General features: G+C 50.5%; 1 pseudogene; it reads right to left on the bottom strand.

The window, feature by feature from the left end:
* LOC139560058 (serine/threonine-protein kinase MAK-like) overlaps positions 1–18,575 on the bottom strand; it is an 83,333-nt pseudogene that overhangs the window by 36,521 nt on the left and 28,237 nt on the right.

The following is an 18,575-nucleotide window of genomic DNA, read 5'->3' on the forward strand; positions in this document are numbered from 1 at the left end:
CCTAGCCAGGCATGACGAGGGGAAGGAGCAGAAGGACCTAGTCCCTAGCCAGACATGACGAGGGGAAGGAGCAGAAGGACCTAGTCCCTAGCCAGACATGACGAGGGGAAGGAGCAGAAGGACCTAGTCCCTAGCCAGGCATGACGAGGGGAAGGAGCAGAAGGACCTAGTCCCTAGCCAGGCATGACGAGGGGAAGAAGCAGAAGGATCTAGTCCCTAGCCAGGCATGACGAGGGGAAGGAGCAGAAGGACCTAGTCCCTAGCCAGGCATGACGAGGGGAAGAAGCAGAAGGACCTAGTCCCTAGCCAGGCATGACGAGGGGAAGGAGCAGAAGGACCTAGTCCCTAGCCAGACATGACGAGGGGAAGGAGCAGAAGGACCTAGTCACTAGCCAGGCATGACGAGGGGAAGGAGCAGAAGGACCTAGACACTAGCCAGGCATGACGAGGGGAAGGAGCAGAAGGACCTAGTCCCTAGCCAGGCATGACGAGGGGAAGGAGCAGAAGGACCTAGTCCCTAGCCAGGCATGACGAGGGGAAGGAGCAGAAGGACCTAGTCCCTAGCCAGGCATGACGAGGGGAAGAAGCAGAAGGACCTAGTCCCTAGCCAGACATGACGAGGGGAAGAAGCAGAAGGACCTAGTCACTAGCCAGGCATGACGAGGGGAAGGAGCAGAAGGACCTAGTCCCTAGCCAGACATGACGAGGGGAAGAAGCAGAAGGACCTAGTCACTAGCCAGGCATGACGAGGGGAAGGAGCAGAAGGACCTAGTCCCTAGCCAGGCATGACGAGGGGAAGGAGCAGAAGGACCTAGTCCCTAGCCAGGCATGACGTGGGGAAGAAGCAGAAGGACCTAGTCACTAGCCAGGCATGACGAGGGGAAGGAGCAGAAGGACCTAGTCCCTAGCCAGGCATGACGAGGGGAAGAAGCAGAAGGACCTAGTCACTAGCCAGGCATGACGAGGGGAAGAAGCAGAAGGACCTAGTCCCTAGCCAGACATGACGAGGGGAAGGAGCAGAAGGACCTAGTCCCTAGCCAGGCATGACGAGGGGAAGGAGCAGAAGGACCGAGTCACTAGCCAGGCATGACGAGGGGAAGGAGCAGAAGAACCTAGTCCCTAGCCAGGCATGACGAGGGGAAGGAGCAGAAGGACCTAGTCCCTAGCCAGGCATGACGAGGGGAAGGAGCAGAAGGACCTAGTCCCTAGCCAGGCATGACGAGGGGAAGGAGCAGAAGGACCTAGTCCCTAGCCAGACATGACGAGGGGAAGGAGCAGAAGGACCTAGTCCCTAGCCAGGCATGACGAGGGGAAGGAGCAGAAGGACCTAGTCACTAGCCAGGCATGACGAGGGGAAGGAGCAGAAGGACCTAGTCACTAGCCAGGCATGACGAGGGGAAGGAGCAGAAGGACCTAGTCCCTAGCCAGGCATGACGAGGGGAAGGAGCAGAAGGACCTAGTCCCTAGCCAGGCATGACGAGGGGAAGGAGCAGAAGGACCTAGTCCCTAGCCAGGCATGACGAGGGGAAGGAGCAGAAGGACCTAGTCACTAGCCAGGCATGAGGAGGGGAAGAAGCAGAAGGACCTAGTCCCTAGCCAGGCATGACGAGGGGAAGGAGCAGAAGGACCTAGTCCCTAGCCAGGCATGACGAGGGGAAGGAGCAGAAGGACCTAGTCCCTAGCCAGGCATGACGAGGGGAAGGAGCAGAAGGACCTAGTCAATAGCCAGGCATGACGAGGGGAAGAAGCAGAAGGACCTAGTCCCTAGCCAGGCATGACGAGGGGAAGGAGCAGAAGGACCTAGTCCCTAGCCAGACATGACGAGGGGAAGGAGCAGAAGGACCTAGTCACTAGCCAGGCATGACGAGGGGAAGGAGCAGAAGGACCTAGTCCCTAGCCAGGCATGACGAGGGGAAGGAGCAGAAGGACCTAGTCCCTAGCCAGGCATGACGAGGGGAAGGAGCAGAAGGACCTAGTCCCTAGCCAGACATGACGAGGGGAAGGAGCAGAAGGACCTAGTCCCTAGCCAGACATGACGAGGGGAAGAAGCAGAAGGACCTAGTCACTAGCCAGGCATGACGAGGGGAAGGAGCAGAAGGACCTAGTCCCTAGCCAGACATGACGAGGGGAAGGAGCAGAAGGACCTAGTCCCTAGCCAGACATGACGAGGGGAAGAAGCAGAAGGACCTAGTCACTAGCCAGGCATGACGAGGGGAAGGAGCAGAAGGACCTAGTCACTAGCCAGGCATGACGAGGGGAAGGAGCAGAAGGACCTAGTCCCTAGCCAGGCATGACGAGGGGAAGAAGCAGAAGGACCTAGTCACTAGCCAGGCATGACGAGGGGAAGGAGCAGAAGGACCTAGTCCCTAGCCAGGCATGACGAGGGGAAGGAGCAGAAGGACCTAGTCACTAGCCAGGCATGACGAGGGGAAGGAGCAGAAGGACCTAGTCCCTAGCCAGACATGACGAGGGGAAGGAGCAGAAGGACCTAGTCACTAGCCAGGCATGACGAGGGGAAGGAGCAGAAGGACCTAGTCACTAGCCAGGCATGACGAGAGGAAGAAGCAGAAGGACCTACCGGTAGTTGTCGTTGTCCTGGTGTTTGTCCCTGAGAGATACGATGCTGGGTTTCTTGGAGAAGGAGATACCCAGGTCAGAGTCATCCACCTCGTCCCAGGTGTCTGCTGCCTTCACTGACGTCTGACCCCACCGCCTCCTACCGTTCCTGAACCCTGACATGGTGTTCTCACACCCCGCTGGAGTGGCTTTCTGTTGGACAAGTTCCACATCAAATATTACATGATAATGATGTCATGTGTTATAGAGGACTCCAAATAAAATACTGTACCATGTTTGTCTAGGACTGCTTTTAGTGTCTCATTAATCTTTGAGTGGTCCACAATGTGGTTTTTAAAATCTGTATTTTGTATTGTCAACTATCAAATATTTTACTGATTTACAGTTAGTGTAAGGAAAATCAGACAATTTAAATAAATTCATTAGGCCCTAATCTATGGATTTCACATGACTGGGAATACAGATAAGCATCTGTTGGTCAGATACCTTAAACAGAAAGTAAGGGAGTGGATCAGAAAACCAGTCAGTATCTGACCACTATTTGCCTCATGCAACGCGACACATCTCCTTCACATAGAGTTGATCAGGCTGCTGATCGGGGCCTGTGGAATGTTGTCCCACTCCTCTTCAATGGCTGTGTGAAGTTGCTGGATATTGGTGGGAACTGGAACACACTGTCGTACACGTCGATCCAGAGCATCCCAAACATGCTCAATGGGTGACATATCTGGTGAGTATGCAGGCCATGGAAGAACTGGGACATTTTCAGCTTCCAGGAATTGTGTACAGACCCTTGCGACATGGGGCTGTGCATTATCATACTGAAATATGAGGTTATGGCGACATGACAACGGGCCTCAGGATCTCGCCTCAAATTACCATAAATGAAATGCAATTGTGTTCATTGTCTGTAACATACCATAACCCCACCAAGGGGCACTCTGTTCACAACGTTGACATCAACAAATCGCTCACCCATATGACGCCATACCTGTGGGTCTGCGGTTGTGAGGCCGGTTGGACGTACTACCAAATTCTCTAAAATGACGTTGGAGACGGCTTATGGTAGAGAGATGAACATTTAATTATCTGGCAACAGCTTTGGTGCGACATCTGTGGCGTTGTGTGACAAAACTGCACATTTTAGAGTAGCCTTTTATTGTCACCAGCACAAGGCGCACCTGTGTAATGATGCTGCTGTTTAATCAGCTTGTTGATACGCCACACCTGTCAGGTGAATGGATTATCTTGACAAAGGAGAAATGCTCACTAACAGGGATGGAAACAAATTTGTGCACAAAATCTTGAGAGAAATAAGCTTTTTGTGCGTGTCGAACATTTCTGGGATCTTTTATTTCAGCTCATTAAACATGGGACCAACACTTTACATGTTGCGTTTATATTTTTGTTCAGTGTATAATAACCCCATTTGAGAGGACATAAGTTGATAGACTGACAGTATATAATGTTTAACGACACAGAATCTCTTCACATTGACAGTGTGTTTCTATCGGATACAAGAAGCTATTGACTTTAAAGTATATGGGGCGGCAGGTAGCCTAGTGGTTAGAGTGTAGAGACGGCAGGTAGCCTAGTGGTTAGAGGCAGGTAGCCTAGTGGTTAGAGTGTAGAGGCGGCAGGTAGTCTAGTGGTTAGAGTGTAGAGGTGGCAGGTAGTCTAGTGGTTAGAGTGTAGGGGCGGCAGGTAGCCTAGTGGTTAGAGTGTAGAGGCGGCAGGTAGCCTATTGGTTAGAGTGTAGAGACGGCAGGTAGCCTAGTGGTTAGAGGCAGGTAGCCTAGTGGTTAGAGTGTAGAGGCGGCAGGTAGTCTAGTGGTTAGAGTGTAGGGGTGGCAGGTAGCCTAGTGGTTAGAGTGTAGAGGTGGCAGGTAGCCTAGTGGTTAGAGTGTAGAGGTGGCAGGTAGTCTAGTGGTTAGAGTGTAGGGGTGGCAGGTAGCCTAGTGGTTAGAGTGTAGAGGTGGCAGGTAGTCTAGTGGTTAGAGTGTAGAGGAGGCAGGTAGCCTAGTGGTTAGAGTGTAGAGGCGGCAGGTAGCCTAGTGGTTAGAGTGTAGAGACGGCAGGTAGCCTAGTGGTTAGAGGCAGGTGGCCTAGTGGTTAGAGTGTAGAGGAGGCAGGTAGCCTAGTGGTTAGAGTGTAGAGACGGCAGGTAGCCTAGTGGTTAGAGTGTAGAGACGGCAGGTAGCCTAGTGGTTAGAGTGAGGGGGCGGCAGGTAGCCTAGTGGTTAGAGTGAGGGGGCGGCAGGTAGCCTAGTGGTTAGAGTGGAGGGGTGGCAGGTAGGCTAGTGGTTAGTGGTTAGAGTGGAGGGGCGGCAGGTAGCCTAGTGGTTAGAGTGTAGGGGCGGCAGGTAGCCTGGTGGTTAGAGTGGAGGGGCGGCAGGTAGCCTAGTGGTTAGAGTGGAGGGGCGGCAGGTAGTCTAGTGGTTAGAGTGTAGAGGCGGCAGGTAGTCTAGTGGTTAGAGTGTAGGGGTGGCAGGTAGCCTAGTGGTTAGAGTGGAGGGGCGGCAGGTAGCCTAGTGGTTAGAGTGTAGGGGCGGCAGGTAGCCTGGTGATTAGAGTGGAGGGGCGGCAGGTAGCCTAGTGGTTAGAGTGAGGGGGCGGCAGGTAGCCTAGTGGTTAGAGTGGAGGGGTGGCAGGTAGCCTAGTGGTTAGAGTGGAGGGGTGGCAGGTAGCCTAGTGGTTAGAGTGAGGGGGCGGCAGGTAGCCTAGTGGTTAGAGTGGAGGGGTGGCAGGTAGCCTAGTGGTTAGAGTGAGGGGGCGGCAGGTAGCCTAGTGGTTAGAGTGTAGGGGCGGCAGGTAGCCTAGTGGTTAGAGGGGAGGGGTGGCAGGTAGCCTAGTGGTTAGAGTGTAGGGGGGGCAGGTAGCCTAGTGGTTAGAGTGTAGGGGCGGCAGGTAGCCTAGTGGTTAGAGTGTAGAGACGGCAGGTAGCCTAGTGGTTAGAGGCAGGTAGCCTAGTGGTTAGAGTGGAGGGGTGGCAGGTAGCCTAGTGGTTAGAGTGGAGGGGTGGCAGGTAGCCTAGTGGTTAGAGTGTAGGGGCAGCAGGTAGCCTAGTGGTTAGAGTGTAGAGACGGCAGGTAGCCTAGTGGTTAGAGTGTAGGGGTGGCAGGTAGCCTAGTGGTTAGAGGCAGGTAGCCTAGTGGTTAGAGTGGAGGGGTGGCAGGTAGCCTAGTGGTTAGAGTGGAGGGGCGGCAGGTAGCCTAGTGGTTAGAGTGGAGGGGCGGCAGGTAGCCTAGTGGTTAGAGTGTAGGGGAGGCAGGTAGCCTAGTGGTTAGAGTGTAGGGGCGGCAGGTAGCCTAGTGGTTAGAGTGGAGGGGAGGCAGGTAGCCTAGTGGTTAGAGGCAGGTAGCCTAGTGGTTAGAGTGGAGGGGTGGCAGGTAGCCTAGTGGTTAGAGTGGAGAGGTGGCAGGTAGCCTAGTGGTTAGAGTGTAGAGGCGGCAGGTAGCCTAGTGGTTAGAGTGTAGAGACGGCAGGTAGCCTAGTGGTTAGAGGCAGGTAGCCTAGTGGTTAGAGTGTAGAGGCGGCAGGTAGTCTAGTGGTTAGAGTGTAGGGGTGGCAGGTAGCCTAGTGGTTAGAGTGTAGAGGTGGCAGGTAGCCTAGTGGTTAGAGTGTAGAGGTGGCAGGTAGTCTAGTGGTTAGAGTGTAGGGGTGGCAGGTAGCCTAGTGGTTAGAGTGTAGGGGTGGCAGGTAGCCTAGTGGTTAGAGTGTAGAGGTGGCAGGTAGTCTAGTGGTTAGAGTGTAGAGGAGGCAGGTAGCCTAGTGGTTAGAGTGTAGAGGCGGCAGGTAGCCTAGTGGTTAGAGTGTAGAGACGGCAGGTAGCCTAGTGCTTAGAGGCAGGTGGCCTAGTGGTTAGAGTGTAGAGGAGGCAGGTAGCCTAGTGGTTAGAGTGTAGAGACGGCAGGTAGCCTAGTGGTTAGAGTGTAGAGACGGCAGGTAGCCTAGTGGTTAGAGTGAGGGGGCGGCAGGTAGCCTAGTGGTTAGAGTGAGGGGGCGGCAGGTAGCCTAGTGGTTAGAGTGGAGGGGTGGCAGGTAGGCTAGTGGTTAGTGGTTAGAGTGGAGGGGCGGCAGGTAGCCTAGTGGTTAGAGTGTAGGGGCGGCAGGTAGCCTGGTGGTTAGAGTGGAGGGGCGGCAGGTAGCCTAGTGGTTAGAGTGGAGGGGCGGCAGGTAGTCTAGTGGTTAGAGGCAGGTAGCCTAGTGGTTAGAGTGTAGAGGCGGCAGGTAGTCTAGTGGTTAGAGTGTAGGGGTGGCAGGTAGCCTAGTGGTTAGAGTGGAGGGGCGGCAGGTAGCCTAGTGGTTAGAGTGTAGGGGCGGCAGGTAGCCTGGTGGTTAGAGTGGAGGGGCGGCAGGTAGCCTAGTGGTTAGAGTGAGGGGGCGGCAGGTAGCCTAGTGGTTAGAGTGGAGGGGTGGCAGGTAGCCTAGTGGTTAGAGTGGAGGGGTGGCAGGTAGCCTAGTGGTTAGAGTGAGGGGGCGGCAGGTAGCCTAGTGGTTAGAGTGGAGGGGTGGCAGGTAGCCTAGTGGTTAGAGTGAGGGGGCGGCAGGTAGCCTAGTGGTTAGAGTGTAGGGGCGGCAGGTAGCCTAGTGGTTAGAGGGGAGGGGTGGCAGGTAGCCTAGTGGTTAGAGTGAGAGGGCGGCAGGTAGCCTAGTGGTTAGAGTGTAGGGGCGGCAGGTAGCCTAGTGGTTAGAGGCAGGTAGCCTAGTGGTTAGAGTGGAGGGGTGGCAGGTAGCCTAGTGGTTAGAGTGGAGGGGTGGCAGGTAGCCTAGTGGTTAGAGTGTAGAGACGGCAGGTAGCCTAGTGGTTAGAGTGTAGGGGTGGCAGGTAGCCTAGTGGTTAGAGGCAGGTAGCCTAGTGGTTAGAGTGGAGGGGTGGCAGGTAGCCTAGTGGTTAGAGTGGAGGGGCGGCAGGTAGCCTAGTGGTTAGAGTGGAGGGGCGGCAGGTAGCCTAGTGGTTAGAGTGTAGGGGAGGCAGGTAGCCTAGTGGTTAGAGTGGAGGGGAGGCAGGTAGCCTAGTGGTTAGAGGCAGGTAGCCTAGTGGTTAGAGTGGAGGGGTGGCAGGTAGCCTAGTGGTTAGAGTGGAGAGGTGGCAGGTAGCCTAGTGGTTAGAGTGGAGGGGCGGCAGGTAGCCTAGTGGTTAGAGTGTAGGGGAGGCAGGTAGCCTAGTGGTTAGAGTGTAGGGGCGGCAGGTAGCCTAGTGGTTAGAGTGTAGGGGCGGCAGGTAGCCTGGTGGTTAGAGTGGAGGGGCGGCAGGTAGCCTAGTGGTTAGAGTGAGGGGGCGGCAGGTAGCCTAGTGGTTAGAGTGGAGGGGTGGCAGGTAGCCTAGTGGTTAGAGTGGAGGGGTGGCAGGTAGCCTAGTGGTTAGAGTGAGGGGGCGGCAGGTAGCCTAGTGGTTAGAGTGTAGGGGTGGCAGGTAGCCTAGTGGTTAGAGTGTAGGGGCGGCAGGTACCCTAGTGGTTAGAGTGTAGGGGTGGCAGGTAGCCTAGTGGTTAGAGTGAGGGGGCGGCAGGTAGCCTAGTGGTTAGAGTGGAGGGGCGGCAGGTAGCCTAGTGGTTAGAGTGTAGGGGCGGCAGGTAGCCTAGTGGTTAGAGTGAGGGGGCGGCAGGTAGCCTAGTGGTTAGAGTGGAGGGGTGGCAGGTAGCCTAGTGGTTAGAGTGGAGGGGTGGCAGGTAGCCTAGTGGTTAGAGTGAGGGGGCGGCAGGTAGCCTAGTGGTTAGAGTGGAGGGGTGGCAGGTAGCCTAGTGGTTAGAGTGAGGGGGCGGCAGGTAGCCTAGTGGTTAGAGTGTAGGGGCGGCAGGTAGCCTAGTGGTTAGAGGGGAGGGGTGGCAGGTAGCCTAGTGGTTAGAGTGAGAGGGCGGCAGGTAGCCTAGTGGTTAGAGTGTAGGGGCGGCAGGTAGCCTAGTGGTTAGAGGCAGGTAGCCTAGTGGTTAGAGTGGAGGGGTGGCAGGTAGCCTAGTGGTTAGAGTGGAGGGGTGGCAGGTAGCCTAGTGGTTAGAGTGTAGGGGCAGCAGGTAGCCTAGTGGTTAGAGTGTAGAGACGGCAGGTAGCCTAGTGGTTAGAGTGTAGGGGTGGCAGGTAGCCTAGTGGTTAGAGGGGAGGGGTGGCAGGTAGCCTAGTGGTTAGAGTGAGAGGGCGGCAGGTAGCCTAGTGGTTAGAGTGGAGAGGTGGCAGGTAGCCTAGTGGTTAGAGTGGAGGGGCGGCAGGTAGCCTAGTGGTTAGAGTGTAGGGGAGGCAGGTAGCCTAGTGGTTAGAGTGTAGGGGCGGCAGGTAGCCTAGTGGTTAGAGTGTAGGGGCGGCAGGTAGCCTGGTGGTTAGAGTGGAGGGGCGGCAGGTAGCCTAGTGGTTAGAGTGAGGGGGCGGCAGGTAGCCTAGTGGTTAGAGTGGAGGGGTGGCAGGTAGCCTAGTGGTTAGAGTGGAGGGGTGGCAGGTAGCCTAGTGGTTAGAGTGAGGGGGCGGCAGGTAGCCTAGTGGTTAGAGTGTAGGGGTGGCAGGTAGCCTAGTGGTTAGAGTGTAGGGGCGGCAGGTACCCTAGTGGTTAGAGTGTAGGGGCGGCAGGTAGGCTAGTGGTTAGAGTGTAGGGGTGGCAGGTAGCCTAGTGGTTAGAGTGAGGGGGCGGCAGGTAGCCTAGTGGTTAGAGTGTAGGGGCGGCAGGTAGCCTAGTGGTTAGAGGGGAGGGGCGGCAGGTAGCCTAGTGGTTAGAGTGTAGGGGAGGCAGGTAGCCTAGTGGTTAGAGTGTAGAGACGGCAGGTAGCCTAGTGGTTAGAGGCAGGTAGCCTAGTGGTTAGAGTGGAGGGGTGGCAGGTAGCCTAGTGGTTAGAGTGGAGGGGTGGCAGGTAGCCTAGTGGTTAGAGTGGAGGGGAGGCAGGTAGCCTAGTGGTTAGAGGCAGGTAGCCTAGTGGTTAGAGTGGAGGGGTGGCAGGTAGCCTAGTGGTTAGAGTGGAGGGGTGGCAGGTAGCCTAGTGGTTAGAGTGGAGGGGCGGCAGGTAGCCTAGTGGTTAGAGTGTAGGGGAGGCAGGTAGCCTAATGGTTAGAGTGTAGGGGCGGCAGGTAGCCTAGTGGTTAGAGTGTAGGGGCGGCAGGTAGTCTAGTGGTTAGAGTGAGGGGGCGGCAGGTAGCCTAGTGGTTAGAGTGTAGGGACGGCAGGTAGTCTAGTGGTTAGAGTGTAGGGGAGGCAGGTAGCCTAGTGGTTAGAGTGTAGGGGAGGCAGGTAGCCTAGTGGTTAGAGTGTAGGGGAGGCAGGTAGCCTAGTGGTTAGAGCGTTGGACTAGTAACCGAAAGGTTGCTAGATCAAATCCCCGAGCTGACAAGGTAAAAATCTGTCGTTCTGCCCCTGAACAAGGCAGTTAACCCACTGTTCCTAGGCCATCATTGACAATAGGGATTTGTAGTTAAATAAAGGTTAAATAAAATATCCCAGCCTATTGTATACAATACAGTACTATCCCATTGAAGTCCTCTCTTATCCAGAGCCACTACATTTAACAGACTCTCTGATCCAGAGCCACTACAGTAGTGAGTCATTTAACAGACTCTCTTATCCAGAGCCACTACAGTAGTGAGTCATTTAACAGACTCTCTTATCCAGAGACACTACAGTAGTGAGTCATTTAGCAGACTCTCTTATCCAGAGCCACTTACAGCAGTGAGTCATTTAGCAGACTCTCTGATCCAGAGCCACTACAGTAGTGAGTCATTTAACAGACTCTCTTATCCAGAGACACTACAGTAGTGAGTCATTTAACAGACTCTCTTATCCAGAGCCACTACAGTAGTGAGTCATTTAACAGACTCTCTTATCCAGAGCCACTACAGTAGTGAGTCATTTAACAGACTCTCTTATCCAGAGCCACAAATACCCAGCCACAGTCATCTCCACATAATCTCCATAATGTTTGACCAGGCTGAGTAGGGATGGCTGGCTAAACCACTAACCTGTGGCTGGGTATTTGACCAGGCTGAGTAGGGATGGCTGGCTACACCACTAACCTGTGGCTGGGTGTGTTTGACCAGGCTGAGTAGGGATGGCTGGCTAAACCACTAACCTGTGTCTGGGTGTTTGACCAGGCTGAGGGGGGATGGCTGGGTAAACCACTAACCTGTGTCTGGGTGTTTGACCAGGCTGAGGGGAGATGGCTGGCTAAACCACGAACCTGTGTCTGGGTGTTTGACCAGGCTGAGGGGGGATGGCTGGCTAAACCACTAACCTGTGGCTGGGTTTGTTTGACCAGACTGAGTGGAGATGGCTGGCTACACCACTAACCTGTGGCTGGGTGTGTTTCACCAGGCTGAGGGGGGATGGCTGGCTAAACCACTAACCTGTGGCTGGGTGTGTTTGACCAGGCTGAGTAGGGATGGCTGGCTAAACCACTAACCTGTGGCTGGGTGTGTTTGACCGGGCTGAGTAGGGATGGCTGGCTAAACCACTAACCTGTGGCTGGGTGTGTTTGACCAGGCTGAGTAGGGATGGCTGGCTAAACCACTAACCTGTGGCTGGGTGTGTTTGACCAGGCTGAGTGGAGATGGCTGGTACTGGTGCTGGCTGTGTCCGTCACAGTCTGTGTTGGAGTGTCTGTGATGGTCTGTGTTGTGCTGAGGCTGGTGGATCTGCTGGAGGGGCTGGTGGTGGTGGACCCTGCCCTGTCCCTGGGTTGGCTGGGGCTGGGTCTCTAAGATGGTCTGGAGGTTGGCCTTACAGAGGGGGAGAGGTTTGGGCTCTGTAGAGGAGGCCTGCTGAGCTGCTGCGGTCCTGCTCTGGGCTTTGTGCTCCTCCAGGTACTGAGGTGGAGGACCCAACGCCTGGCCCACCTGGAAGTACAGGTACCTCAGAGCCTGGAACACAGTGAGTAATCAGCATATTAATCCTCATTGATGGTGGGTCTCTACTGGGGTTAGGGTTAACATGTATACCTGCACGGCGGTGGGTCTCTTCTGGGGGTCCCACTGCAGCATGTCCCTCATCAGAACCAGGGCCTCATTGGAGGCGTTGGGGACCAGCAAGCGCAGGCTGGTCGGGACACACTGGGGGAAACGGAAGTTCATTGAGGCTGCTAGGTTGTAGCCCTCGGGCCAGTCCGTCTGATAGTGGGAAGATGGAGAAAGAAAGTTGAGTAAGCAACAACAACAAGTAAAAACAGTAACAGAGCCTCCCGATTGGTGCAGCGGTCTAAGGCACTGCATTGCAGTGCTGAGGCGTTACTACAGCCTCGGGTTCGATCCCAGGCTGTGTCGCAGCCGGCCGTGACCGGGAGACCCATGAGGCGGCACACAATTGGCCCAGCATCGTCCGGGTTAGGGGAGTTTCCTTGTCTCATCGTGCTCTAGCGACTACTTGTGGCAGCCCGGGCACCTGCAAGCTGACTTTGATCGTCAGTTGGACGGCGTTTTCTCCGACACACTAGTGCGGCTGGCTTCAGGGTCAAGAAGCAGTGCGGCTTGGCAGGGTTGTGTTTCAGAGAACGCATGGCTCTCGATGAGACAAGATCTTAACTAAAAATTAGACACCACGAAATTGGGGTAAAAAAATTAATAGAATCACAGCAACAGTAACAGCAGAAACAGTAACAGTAACAACAGCAACAGTAACAACAGCAACAGCAGCAACAGTAACATCAACAACAGTAACAGTAACAACAGCAACAGTAACAGTAACAACAGTAACAACAGTAACAACAGTAACAGTAACAACAGTAACAGTAACAACAGTAACAGCAACAGTAACAGTAACAACAGTAACAACAGCAACAGTAACAGTAACAACAGCAACAGTAACAACAGCAACAGTAACAGCAGCAACAGTAACAGTAACAACAGTAACAGCAGCAACAGTAACAGTAACAACAGTAACAGCAGCAACAGTAACAGTAACAACAGTAACAGCAGCAACAGTAACAGTAACAACAGCAACAGTAACATCAACAACAGCAACAGTAACAGCAGCAACAGTAACAACAGTAACAACAGCAACAGTAACATCAACAACAGCAACAGTAACAGCAGCAACAGTAACAGTAACAACAGTAACAGCAGCAACAGTAACAGTAACAACAGTAACAGCAACAACAGTAACAGTAACAACAGTAACAGTAACAGCAGTAACAGTAACAGCAGCAACAGCAACAGTAACAGCAGCAACAGTAACAACAGCAGCAACAGCAGCAACAGCAGCAACAGCAAAATAGTAACAGCGGTAACCGCAGTAACAGCAGTAACAGCAGTAACATTAACGACAACAACAGTAAAGGCAACTACAGTAACATCAGCAACAGTAAAAGCAACACTACCATCAACAACAGCAGCAACAACACAGTAATAGAGGCAACAGTAACAGCAGCAACAGTAACTGTAACAGCAACAGCAGCAACAGTAACAGTAACATCAACAACAGCAGTAACAACATCAGTAACATCAACAACAGCAGCAACAACATCAGTAACATCAACAACAGCAGTAACATCAACAACAGCAGTAACAACATCAGTAACATCAACAACAGCAGCAACAACATCAGTAACATCAACAACAACAGTAACAACATCAGTAACATCAACAACAGCAGCAACAACATCAGTAACATCAACAACAGCAGCAACAACATCAGTAACATCAACAACAGCAGTAACAACATCAGTAACATCAACAACAGCAGCAACAACATCAGTAACATCAACAACATCAGTAACATCAACAACAGCAGCAACAACATCAGTAACATCAACAACATCAGTAACATCAACAACAGCAGCAACAACATCAGTAACATCAACAACAGCAGTAACATCAACAACAGCAGTAACAACATCAGTAACATCAACAACAGCAGCAACAACATCAGTAACATCAACAACATCAGTAACATCAACAACAGCAGCAACAACATCAGTAACATCAACAACATCAGTAACATCAACAACATCAGTAACATCAACAACATCAGTAACAACATCAGTAACATCAACAGCATCAGTAACATCAACAACATCAGTAACATCAACAACATCAGTAACATCAACAACAGCAGCAACAACATCAGTAACATCAACAACATCAGTAACATCAACAACATCAGTAACATCAACAACATCAGTAACAACATCAGTAACATCAACAGCATCAGTAACATCAACAACATCAGTAACATCAACAACATCAGTAACATCAACAACAGCAGCAACAACATCAGTAACATCAACAACAGCAGTAACAACATCAGTAACATCAACAACAGCAGTAACAACATCAGTAACATCAACAACATCAGTAACATCAACAACAGCAGTAACATCAACAACAGCAGCAACAACATCAGTAACATCAACAACAGCAGCAACAACATCAGTAACATCAACAACAGCAGCAACAACATCAGTAACATCAACAACAGCAGCAACAACATCAGTAACATCAACAACATCAGTAACATCAACAACAGCAGTAACAACATCAGTAACATCAACAACAGCAGCAACATCAACAACAGCAGTAACATCAACAACAGCAGCAACAACATCAGTAACATCAACAACATCAGTAACATCAACAACAGCAGCAACAACATCAGTAACATCAACAACAGCAGCAACAACATCAGTAACATCAACAACAGCAGCAACAACATCAGTAACATCAACAACATCAGTAACATCAACAACATCAGTAACATCAACAACAGCAGTAACATCAACAACAGCAGCAACAACATCAGTAACATCAACAACAGCAGCAACAACATCAGTAACATCAACAACATCAGCAACAACATCAGTAACATCAACAACAGCAGCAACAACATCAGTAACATCAACAACAGCAGCAACAACATCAGCAACATCAACAACATCAGTAACATCAACAACATCAGTAACATCAACAACATCAGTAACATCAACAACAGCAGCAACATCAACAACATCAGTAACATCAACAACAGCAGCAACAACATCAGTAACATCAACAACATCAGTAACATCAACAACATCAGTAACATCAACAACATCAGTAACATCAACAACAGCAGCAACAACATCAGTAACATCAACAACATCAGTAACATCAACAACAGCAGCAACAACATCAGTAACATCAACAACATCAGTAACATCAACAACAACAGCAACAACATCAGTAACATCAACAACATCAGTAACATCAACAACATCAGCAACAACATCAGTAACATCAACAACAGCAGCAACAACATCAGTAACATCAACAACAGCAGCAACAACATCAGTAACATCAACAACATCAGTAACATCAACAACATCAGTAACATCAACAACATCAGTAACATCAACAACAGCAGCAACAACATCAGTAACATCAACAACAGCAGTAACATCAACAACATCAGTAACATCAACAACAGCAGTAACAACATCAGTAACATCAACAACAGCAGTAACAACATCAGTAACATCAACAACATCAGTAACATCAACAACAGCAGCAACAACATCAGTAACATCAACAACAGCAGCAACATCAACAACATCAACAACAGCAGCAACAACATCAGTAACATCAACAACAGCAGCAACATCAACAACATCAGTAACATCAACAACATCAGTAACATCAACAACAGCAGTAACAGTAACAACAACATAAGGGGGTGAGTGAGTGAGTTTCACACACACACACATGTATAGAAAGCCATGATAATGAAATAGACATCGACCACTGACTCTCTTCAGCAAGTGTGTGTGTGTGTGTGTGTGTGTGTGTGTGTGTGTGTGTGTGTGTGTGTGTGTGTGTGTGTGTGTGTGTGTGTGTGTGTGTGTGTGTGTGTGTGTGTGTGTGTGTGTGTGTGAATGAATATTCTTGCCCACCTTCTTCATGGTGCCCAGCACCTGGCAGATCTTGAAGATCTCGTCCACCTCGCTGTTTCCAGGGAACAGAGGTCTGAGTGTGTAGAGCTCTGCCATGATGCAGCCCACTGCCCAGATGTCTATAGGAGAGCTATAGGACTGGGACCTCAGGAGAACCTCAGGGGCTCGGTACCTGGGGACGGGAGGAGACAGGAGGATCTGTCAGACTATAACACACACTCGCATGCATATACAGACACACACACATGCACGCTTGCATTCTGTGCATTCGGAAAGTATTCAGACCCCTTCACTTTTTCCACATTTTGTTACGATACAGCCTTATTCTAACATGTATTAAATAAATACAAATCTTCATTAATCTACACACAATACCTGATAATGACATAGCGAAAACAGGTTTTTAGAATTGTTCGCAAATGTATTACAAATAAAAAACTGAAATACCTTATTTACATAAGTATTCAGACCCTTTGCTATGAGATTCGAAATTGAGCTCAGGTGCATCCTGTTTCCATTGATCGTCCTTGAGATGTTTCTACAACTTGATTGGAGTCCACCTGTGGTAAATTCAATTGATAGGACATGATTTGGAAAGGCACACACCTGTCTATATAAGATCCCACAGTTGACAGTGCATGTCAGAGCAAAAACCAAGACATCAGGTCAAAAGAATTGTCTGTAGAGCTCCGAGACAGGATTGTGTCAAGGCACAGATCTGGGGAAGGGTACCAAAACATTTCTGCAGCATTGATGGTCCCCAAGAACACAGTGGCCTCCATCATTCTTAAATTGAAGAAGTTTGGAACCACCAAGACTCTTCCTAGAGCTGGCCGCCCGGCCAAACTGAGCAATTGGGGGAGAAGGGCCTTGTTCTGGGAGGTGACCAAGAACCTGATGGTCACTCTGACAGAGCTCCAGAGTTCCTCTGTGGAGATGGGAGAACCTTCCAGAAGGACAACCATCTGTGCAGCACTCCACCAATCAGGCCTTTATGGTAGAGTGGCCAGACGGAAGCCACTCCTCAGTAAAAGGCACATGACAGCCCGCTTGGAGTTTGCCAATAGGCACCAAAAGGACTCTCAGACCATGAGAAACAAGATTCTCTGGTCTGATGAAACCAAGGTTGAACTCTTTGGCCTGAATGCCAAGTGTCACGTCTGGAGGAAATATGGCACCATCCCTACGGTGAAGCATGGTGGTGGCAGCATCATGTTGTGGGGATGTTTTTCAGCAGCAGGGACTGGGAGACTAGTCAGGATCGAGGGAAAGATGAACGGAGCAAAGTACAGAGATCCTTGATGAAAACCTGCTCCAGAGCGCTCAGGACCTCGACTGGGGTGAAGGTTCACCTTCCAACAAGACAACGACCCTAAGCACACAGCCAAGAAAACGCAGGAGTGGCTTCGGGTCTCTGAATGTCCCTGAGTGGCCCAGCCAGAGCCCGGACTTGAATTATTATTTTTGTAACTGTTTTTGCTTTGTCATTATGTGGTATTGTGTGTAGATTGAGGAGAGGAAAAATGTATTTAATACATTTTAGAATAAGGCTGTAACGTAACAAAATGTTGAAAAAGTCGAGGGGTCTGAATACTGCACTGTATGCACACACACACACACACACACACACACACACACACACACACACACACACACACACACACACACACACACACACACACACACACACACACACACACACAGAGTTGTTATTCCTGTCCTGTGTCTTCTGAAGGGATTAACCTGTGATGAGTCAGAAATCATTTAATCCCTGAGCTCTAAATCACATGCCAGGTGAAATTACCAAAGCATGTTACAACGGCTTTACAGACAGACAACAGTGTAGACCACGTAGGTTCAGCCCCTCCTCACGTGCTGCAGAGGTCTGCCAATGTCAGCCAGGCTTTAAACTCACTAAGTAAACCACTGGAAGGTCAAAACCACTTGAAGGTCAAAACCACTGGAAGGTCAGAGGTTCACCATGTGTATCTGTACTAACAGCACAAGCTCTGAAATCATCTCTGCTGCTATTTGATGTTGTTTTGTTTCTCATGTGATCTTCTTATTGTATTTTATTTATCTTTATAATTATGATACAAAAATAAATTTTAAATTTTTTTTAAAAAGAGGGGGAAAATTCACCAGAAACACACTGACCTAGCTGACAACTCAGAACCCACTGTTACAGTACGTGCTATACAGTACCAGTCAAATGTTTGGATACACCTACTCATTCCAGGGTTTTTATTAATTTTACTATGTTCTACATTGTAGAATAATAGTGAAGACATCAAAACTATGAAATAACACATATGGAATCATGTAGTAACCAAAAAAGTGTTAAACAAATCAAAATATATTTTATGTATTTGAGATTCTTCAAAGTAGCCACCCTTTGCCTTGATGACAGTTTTGCACACAAAAACCATCAAGCGCTATGACGAAACTCATTTGCTTACTACATGATTCCATATGTGTTGTTTCATAGTTGATGTCTTCACTATTATTCTACAACGTAGAAAAAAGTAAAAACGAAAGAAAAACCCTTGAATGAGTAGGTGTGTCCAAACTTTTGACTGGTGTGCAAATCAAACATCTTACCATCTAGTTGAGACGTATTCAGTGTAGGGAGGCTGGGAGCGTATCTCTCTGGCCAACCCAAAGTCAGCTATCTTCACCAACTCTGGACCCATACAGAGCAGATTCTCTGGTTTAATGTCACGGTGGAAGTAACCTGGGGAGACGGAGCAGGTTGTCTGTTTTAATGTCACGGGGGCAGTAACCTGGGGAGACGGAGCAGGTTCTCTGTTTTAATGTCACGGGGGCAGTAACCTGGGGAGACGGAGCAGGTTGTCTGTTTTAATGTCACGGGGGCAGTAACCTGGGGAGACGGAGCAGGTTGTCTGTTTTAATGTCACGGGGGCAGTAACCTGGGGAGACGGAGCAGGTTGTCTGTTTTAATGTCACGGGGGCAGTAACCTGGGGAGACGGAGCAGGTTGTCTGTTTTAATGTCACGGGGGCAGTAACCTGGGGAGACGGAGCAGGTTGTCTGTCTTAATGTCACGTGGCAGTAACCTGGGGAGACGGAGCAGGTTGTCTGTTTTAATGTCACGGGGGCAGTAACCTGGGGAGACGGAGCAGGTTGTCTGTTTTAATGTCACGGGGGC

The sequence above is a fragment of the Salvelinus alpinus genome, chromosome 30, assembly GCF_045679555.1.
Source record: "Salvelinus alpinus chromosome 30, SLU_Salpinus.1, whole genome shotgun sequence".
NCBI classification, from domain to species: Eukaryota; Metazoa; Chordata; class Actinopteri; order Salmoniformes; family Salmonidae; genus Salvelinus; species Salvelinus alpinus.